Raw genomic sequence first — 8,319 nt, forward strand, 5'->3', positions numbered from 1 at the left:
GAATTAAATTCCACAATTATCTCCTTTATAGTTGGAATTCAACTCGGTGGTCCCTCCCCTGCAGTCTCCCATCTGCTTTACTTGAATTTTACCCATGTGACGATGCCCAGAAAAATAAAGCCTGGCAAATGGCTATTCCTAATGTTTTACTACCACGGCTAACGTTTCCGCAGGTGCGGAAGGAAAGTCACGAAAAGCTGCAAAGAGCAGGTCAGCCGTTTCACACGACAGGGCAGACTGCTGCCCATTCAGTCTCCAAGTTTTCCGAACTTTAATTTCCCCCAAAGAAAAGCCGGCTGAAGATCTTAAACAAGACAGCTCCAGGTACTCTGCCCCACACGCGGCACACCTGAGCGCGGACTGACTCCTAGGCAGCAGGATCTCACCAAACGAAACGCTCTCCTACTGACCAGAGTGAACAGCTCCCTGCTTGGGACCAAAGCACCCCTTCCATGCAGGAATGAGTGGCTTCCTGTGTGCTTGGGGTGAGAAATGAATTGGGGGGACATGGTGCGGAATGCGGGGGGCCATCTACACTGACACACAACTATCGTGCCCATCTCACGGGACCTAAAGCACTCCCCTCGACACAGTCCGGGAGTGCGACCGCGAGCTTTCTTTCTACCGTCGAGTAAAGTGGGGAAGGCGGCTTCCCCCGGTCTTGCCTGTCCGGCCTCAGTTTATCGGTCTGTCTCATGCACCGAGCGGTCACCAGCTCATTAAATCTCTCGGCCGCCCTCGGGTTCCAGAGACAGGAAGGCTACGGCATCCCCTCTTTGTCCCTTATTGGGAGGAAGGGCTTCCTGAACAACCTGACGCGGCCGACAAGGGGGTGACGCAGGCAAGGAACAACGCTTGCCCCGCCGCAGGATTCCCCCCAACCCCAGCTGAGCTGACAGCTCAAAAAAGCTCCGGATGCGGCGCAGGGGGCCAATAGCGTGCCCTGAAACGGAGGGGCGGGGCCGCTGGAACAGCCAATCAGGGCGGCGCTGGTGACGTGACGAAAGGCGCACCTGGAGCCGCGGAGCAACCTGTCTGCAGGGGGCCGGGCTCACGGGAGGCTTCTCTCCCCGCCCCTGTCACCTTGGTTACGGGGCGGCGAGTTTAGTCCGGTTTTTGCTAGCTATTGGTCGGGGGAGTTTGGGTTACCTGCGGCAATTTACCCCTCCCTCCCCTCCGCCAGCCTCTGGGGAAGCCCAAGCAAATCACCTTCGAATTTTATCGCCTTCCCTCCCGGAGGTAAACTCCTTATCTTAGTCCTGGGGCATAATCAAGGAATGAAAAAGAACGGCGAGTCAAACGCCCTTCTACTGGATACCTCCAAGCAGTCCATTTAACTATCAGCGCCTTTCATTCAGGCTGACATTGGAATGGAAGTGGAATTCCACACTCTTGAATAAACAACTGGGCCAAAAGTGTTTGGCAATCGAAGATGACTTTTTGGTCGGAGGCGGGGTGGTGGAGGCGGTAGTGTTTGAGTGATAAATTGCATCAGAATATAAGTGAAGGCTTAATTTAGAAGAGTATCAATCCAAGACTTTGAATATAAAAACTAACTCCAAAGCAATACGCTTTATTGACTTCATTTATCTGAGGGTAATAAAAACGTTGGTTCTTTTTTCTTCGTTATTTTTTGTAGAAGAAAATGTAAAAGCAACAATAGGGGCACCGGGACAGAAAAAAAGGGATGTGCTCAGGTTTAGAAAGCAAGCAGATGAATAATTTGGGAAATACGGCATAGCATTGTTTGGAACGCAGTGGGTTGGGATCCCATTAAAGACAGTTTTCAGTTGTGTGACTGGTAGAATCCGTCCCACTCCCCTAGCCTCAGTTTCCTCATCTGTAAAATTCAACCCGAAGCTCTTTGGCTAGCCGTCTTCAAAGGCAAATGGGATACGTAATGGAAGTTTGCTGCATTTGAAAACAAAGTAGCAATTCAAAAGAAATACTGAATAGTGTATAAAAGGTAATTTTTTAAAAAATGACTAGCTGGAAAACATAATGAAATATTTTAAAGTATATATTTTATACATAAAAAAACTATTAGACTTCTTTTTCGTAATGTTTTCAACTCAGACGGGTTCCAAAGTCCCAAAGCTTACCAAGCTGGAGGCCTTCTAGAGGAACTACTTTCTTCGCTTTAAAAGCAGCTCTGGCGCACATGCGCAGCAGCTCCTTGCGGTTTGGCACACGCTACTGGGCGCACACGCTACGTATCCAAGTGTGCACGTGCTGCCCCCTAACTTCCTTGCCAGCGCGTGCCTTCCTCACCCCGGGCTGCGCAGGCGCAGGGGCTCTAGATCTGGGGCTGGAGGGTTCCCTATTGGGCGGTGGCGGAGTGCTTCGTTCCCGTTTGAGGCGCCTTCAGGAGTTAGAGAGGAGTCGTTGGGGAACGGGACGCCAGGGGTCGCTGTGACCCGCTCTTAAACCCGTTTCCAGGTAAGGGAAGCTGTTGAGGAAGGCCAGGAGGTAGGTGTGGGGCTGGGCAGGGGAGCAGAGAGTCGGGGAGCTGGGGCCGAGCCGGGGGGTGTAAGTTGGGCAGCGGGGCGTGGCTCCGGGGGCACGGGGCACCTGGCAGCTGGGGGGCCGGGACAGTCCCGGAGGCCGAGGGGGGAGGGGCCGGGGAAGGAAACGGACAGCTGTGGTAGAGGAGGCCTGGCTACGACCTGGCACCGACAGGGTGGGCTGGGGGACCATGGCCACCAGGGAGGCCCCGCCTGCAGAATGGGGCACCGGGACCTCGGCCACTTTCCCATTTGTTCCTTTCCCCGACCCCCTTGTCATTCGGTAAGAGAAATGACTTGTTTATGCCATTTGGACAAAATTAAATCAGTCCCAAAGCTCAGCGTCCTACTCTCGTGCTAGAATAAAAACACAGAGGAGCAACCATTCAGCACCCACGTTAAACGGCCCTTCGTTGCACACTTGCACCGCCGTAAGTAGAGTTTGTTTAGAGTGGGGGACGTTTTGATGTGGGGGATCTTTTAAGGGAGGCACACCAGAGCAGGCCTGGAGTTGACTTTTGTGGTAAAGGTTATTATTTGCCACTTCTAGTTAAAAGATTATCTTCTAAAAGAGTTTCTAGTTCGCATTTTTGACTTTTTTTCTAGAATTTCTGGGCCATCAACATCCCCATAATATTTTAAGAGGGGTGAGATTGTCTCCTTGTAAATGATATGTTTTGTGTAGAAAGTCAAAAAGTTTTCAAGTGAGCAATGGGATGCACTGGGGGCATGGGAGAGAGGAGCCCAGGAGAAGTATAGAGAGCTGGAGCTCTCCACTACCAGTGACCTTTGGTGAGTAGCTTGGTCACCTGGCCCTCAATGATCCAGCCAATGAGGTCAGACTGGATCTAACTTGGGATGGTTTTGAGCTCCTGATTCTATCATTCTAAGTACCTTAACGCCCCTTTTAGCTAGATTTTCATCTGGAAAGACCCCCATGGGGCAGTAAAAAGCTTATTAGATTAGAAGTTAGAAGAGTTGTATTTGAATTCTGCCATATGGATGTGATCTTGGTTGTGGGCCTTGGTTCCTTATCTGTGTAAGTGAAGGAGCTAAGATAGGCTCTAAGGTCCCATACAACTTTAAATCTCTGATCCTAAGTAAAGCTATGGCGTAGCAGATATGGAAATTGTTCCCTAATGATTAGGGGGCAGGGGAGGGAAGAAAAAGAAGGGAAGAAGAGATATAATAAATTTTGGGACTTTGGGAAAGCAGTAAAAATGGGCCTTCGAATTAACTTTCTAATTGATAAAGTGAAAATAATACAAGATGAGACAAATTCAACAAGAGGCAGGATCCTGGAATAGCATACTCTAGGAGAGAGCCTAGAAAACCATACCGCCTCATACTGAAAAGATTGGGAACGCTAGAGTATTTCTTAGTCTGGGGGCTGAGAAACAGTGCTGATAGAGAGCAGGGCCTGGGAGAAGTTTACTTAGATTTGTGATAGCGGGAAGGTGTGGAGACATTTAATGTCTTTTGGGGGTTTTTCTGCTTTCTTTAAAATTTTGTATTGTTTTTTGTTCTGTTTTACGTCACCTAGATTTGCAGTATATTCCTACTATTGTAGCCCCCCACGGAGCTCTCATACAAAAAAGGGGAACAGACACCTAAGCAAAACTGGCCAAAACATCAATCAAGGCCCACATTAAGTGTATTATATAATGTTCACTCTCGGTAGCCCTCCACTTGGGTGTAGGGTGTGTTCAGGGAAGACCAGCACCTCTGGTAGGAGGGCAGCACTGGGGGACACTGATGAGGGACCTCCCAATCATGCCTGCATCCAAGCAGTGCTGTGCTTTATGAGCACAGAATTGAAGTGGCTCAGAAGAAAGGTGAGATAAGCAAATTTAGAGACATCTCCACTGCAAATGTTCATGAGGACTACTTGTGCTCGATCTGTGATAGAGTCTTCCAAGCTTGTATTGGTCTGATCAGCCAGTCAGACACACTGTACTGTGACTACAATTTGGCCCTGTTCAAGAATGAAGGACAACAATCAGCGAGTCCCCCACTTCTGCAAAGCAGAGAGATGAATTCTCATAACTCTTCTTTGGGACCAATATCGCCACATTTGGTTTTGATTTCTTATTGTTCTTTCCCTTTACAGTGTTGTTGTATATTGTTTACCTGTTTTGTTTATTTCATTTAGTTCATATCAATCTAGAAGCATTTATTTAGTGTCTACTATGTGCCAGGAGCCATACTACAAAGAGACATATAAGGCTTTCTTTGCTTTTCCATAGTCCTAAATGGAATTCTGGTTAGTTAAGTCAACAAGTCTTACCATGTGCCTACTATGTTCCAGGTGCTGTGACTACAAAGACAGAAATTAAACAGTCCTCATTTTCAAAGAACTTAAATTCTTTTCAGGGAGAAAACATGTATATAAATACAGACAGAATATGTGCAATATAGATACCAGGTAATTTGGGGGAGAGGGAATTAGGAACCGGGGATCAGGAAAGGTTTCAGGTGGAAGGTCTATCCTGTATATATTTTGTCTGGACGTACTTGTTGGCATGTTATCTCTCCTATTGAGCAGTGAGCTCCTTGAGATCAAGGCTTTTCTTTTGATCTCCAGAGCTCAGCACAGCGCCTAACACATAGCAGGTTCTTCATACTTGCTGACCAGATGAGCTGAGTCTCGAAGGAAACAAGGAATTCTAAGAAGTACAGGGGAGGAACAAGTGTACTTTACAAATAGGGAACAGCCAGTTCAAAAAGCAAAAACTTGGGAGATAATGCCTGGTATAAAGAATGGTAAGAATGCTCTTTGGGCTGGATTGGTGAGTCCAAGAAATGCTTCCAGCTTTTTGTCACTATAAAAAGTGTTGCTGTAAATAATTTGATGTATCTGGAAGTTTTTTGAAATCACTGACCTCTTTGGGACACATGTCTCACAGCAGAATTGCTGAATTAAAGGGCATGAAAATTGTAGTTATTTTTGTAGTATAATACCGAATTGGTTTCCAGAATGGTTGGACCAATTCATACCTCTATTAGCGCACCTGTATCTCCACAACCCTGACTGTTGAGTCAGTGAGCATTCATTTAGTAAAACATTTATTGTGCTGAATGCCTGACACTGTACCAAGTGCTTGGAAATGCAAGGAAAAGCAAAAACAGCCCCTGCACTCAAGGAGCTCACATCCTAATGAGGGAGACAATATGCAAGGCACTATGAACAAACAAGATGTATTTAGGGTAAATTGGAGGTAATCTTTTTTTTTTTTTTTTCAACTTAAATAATATTTATTAAATTTACTATTTACACAATTTTTTCAAAAAATTTCACACTCCCAAACTAGGTAAGGAAATTACTTAACAAAAAGAAAGTCAATCTTCAAAATAACTAGTGATTCTTAACAGATGCAAACAGTAAAGGATCTATAGTTTCAATATAACTCAGTATGAGTGTTTATGACTTACTCTCAAATGATCTGACTTGGCACATAAGTTTTGGGAACCAACTAAAGCACAAAGAGGTTAAATGATTCATCCGGGGTCAAACGAGCTGTAAGTGTCCCATGCAGTATCTGACCTGCACTCTATCCACTATACCTGGCTGCCTCTATAAATAATACAAATGAAAACTAATAAAAATGCAAAAATGGAAAAAATAGTAATTAAAATGTTTTTTCCCAAAGGAAGAGAACAAAAAAATTCTTCCAAAAAGTAAATTGCATGAGATTTAACTAATATGGATTAGAAGTCATCCCAGAAAAAAACGTACAAAAATAAAATTTTAAATAAAGTTCACAAGTCGTGTGAACATTCTTTAAGAGTTTCATACACAAGGTTCATACATGGTTCCATTTTTAGTACATCACATTTAGAGAAAATAAGTTAACACAATCATCTGAATTGGCTGCCTACACACTGGACAAGGCTTATTTCTCTTTTTCAGCTTCTTAGCACATGTAAAACATGCCATAAGATGTCCTGTCCTTCCATGAACAATGCATCCATTTTTAGGTCGGCTCTGACAGATGACACAGGGCTCTACTGTACTAGGGGGAAGAATGGATTCCACACTTGCTTCTTTGTCTTGCACTTCTTCCCTCTCAAATTCTCCAGCATCTTCCTGACTACTACAGATGATACTTTTAGATGTCGATGGCTGAGAATAATCCTCACTTTCTTGGGAGTCTGACGTCTGTACTATTTTTTCATCACTTTCCTCAACACATGAATCTTGAGAGTCATTCATTTTATCTTTCTTACAATCTGGAACATCAAAGCCCTCTTCCTCCCCTTGCGTGGGGCGTTCTAGTCTGCCTTTATCTGACACGTCACCTTTCCCCTCAGAAAGCCAATTCTCTCGCAAAGCCCAGCATCTATGGCAACGTGGTGGAAGTGGAGGGTTCATTTTATCACAGGAAGTACACTTCCAATAGTCAGCTAAGGATATTTCAGGATCTTCATCAAACGAGTCAGTGTCACTATCCTCTGCCTGATATAAGGTTACCTGGGATATCTCATCATCTTCATCTGTGAGTTCTTGTCCTTCTTCATTGTGGCTATAATCTTCTGAATCAATAGACTCAACTTCAAACTCAACACTGAATTGGTCTGAAACTGAATCATCTGAATTTTCACTTAATACACCAGTATCAATATCCGGACTTGAAGGGATTTCTGTTGAGTCACTGCTACCGCTTCGTTCACAGCATATCTCACTTATGACACACAGGGCACAGCTTTCATCAAATGTAAGGGAAATACTATCTGACTTATGTCGTTTTCTGTGTCTTTCACCAGGCAACTCTTCCGAATTTTCTTCTGCTTCACTATGTGTTCTCCTTCTGGATGAGGTAGTTGGTCTAGTATTCAGATTTGGTGATGGTTTCTCTTCCTGCCATTCCTGAATAGACTCCTTTTGATCACTTCCGATTTCAAGCTGACAGCTGGCTTCATTTGTTGATGTATCTGGACTAGCAAATTCTTGTTGATTGACTACTATCAAGTTTCTAGAAATCATTGCATACAATCTCCTATGCTCTTTCACAGAAAAGCTTGGTACCCCAAACAGATCTCCAAGAAGGTCATCTGAACAATAGACAATGTGCTGTTGCTTTTTATCATATAATTGTTTTGACATAATATACTGGCCAAGGTAGAATAAAACCTCCTTCAATGTGAATGTTTCTTTCTGTGCACCAGCAAACTTCAACAACTTCAAGAGCAATGGTTTTGGTCTAACCAGGGTCTCTTGTTCCAAAGCTGGCATGTGTGAGGTGCTTAAGGCACCGTCTGCATCGGAAGACATTCTGGTATTGCACACTTGCCTGGGTCAGCACGGGAAGAGCTCGCCGAGGTCCGCCGGAGGACAGCTCCTCCGGCTCCAGAGCTGAGGGGCGCTTCTGGCCGTGCTGGCCACGGCCCGCGCCCCCGGCGGAACGGGGCCCTACCGCCCTGGAAGGGCGGTTTCTGACTGCATACCCGGCTTCGCGGACCCTGGCCGGGCTCTGGGGGGAGGGGAGAAGGCCCTCGGCGCGCTAAGGCCCCCGAGGGAAGCCCAGAGCGGGCCCGCGCCGAAAACCGCATGGGGTCTTCGGGTGCACAGCCGGGCCTCCAAATTGGAGGTAATCTTGGAGGAAAGGTAGTAACATTGAGGGAGACAGGGAAAGGCTTCTTGCAGGATGTCAAATTATAGCTGAGACTTGAAGCTAAGGAAGCTAGGAGATAGAGATGAAGAGGGAGAGCATAGCAAACATAGGAGATAGCCAGTAAGACGTGTGGAGTTAGGAGAGATGGAGTATTAACATGCAAGAAACAACAAGCAGGCCAGTGTCAAAGTATTGTAGAGTAC

General features: G+C 45.7%; 1 pseudogene; it reads right to left on the reverse strand.

Moving 5' to 3' along the window:
* Positions 1–5,728: 5,728 nt before the first annotated feature.
* On the reverse strand, positions 5,729–8,084 carry LOC140515396 (E3 ubiquitin-protein ligase Mdm2 pseudogene; annotated as a pseudogene).
* Between the last annotated feature and the right edge of the window lie 235 nt (positions 8,085–8,319).

Source organism: Notamacropus eugenii, chromosome X (genome assembly GCF_028372415.1).
Source record: "Notamacropus eugenii isolate mMacEug1 chromosome X, mMacEug1.pri_v2, whole genome shotgun sequence".
NCBI lineage: Eukaryota > Metazoa > Chordata > Mammalia > Diprotodontia > Macropodidae > Notamacropus > Notamacropus eugenii.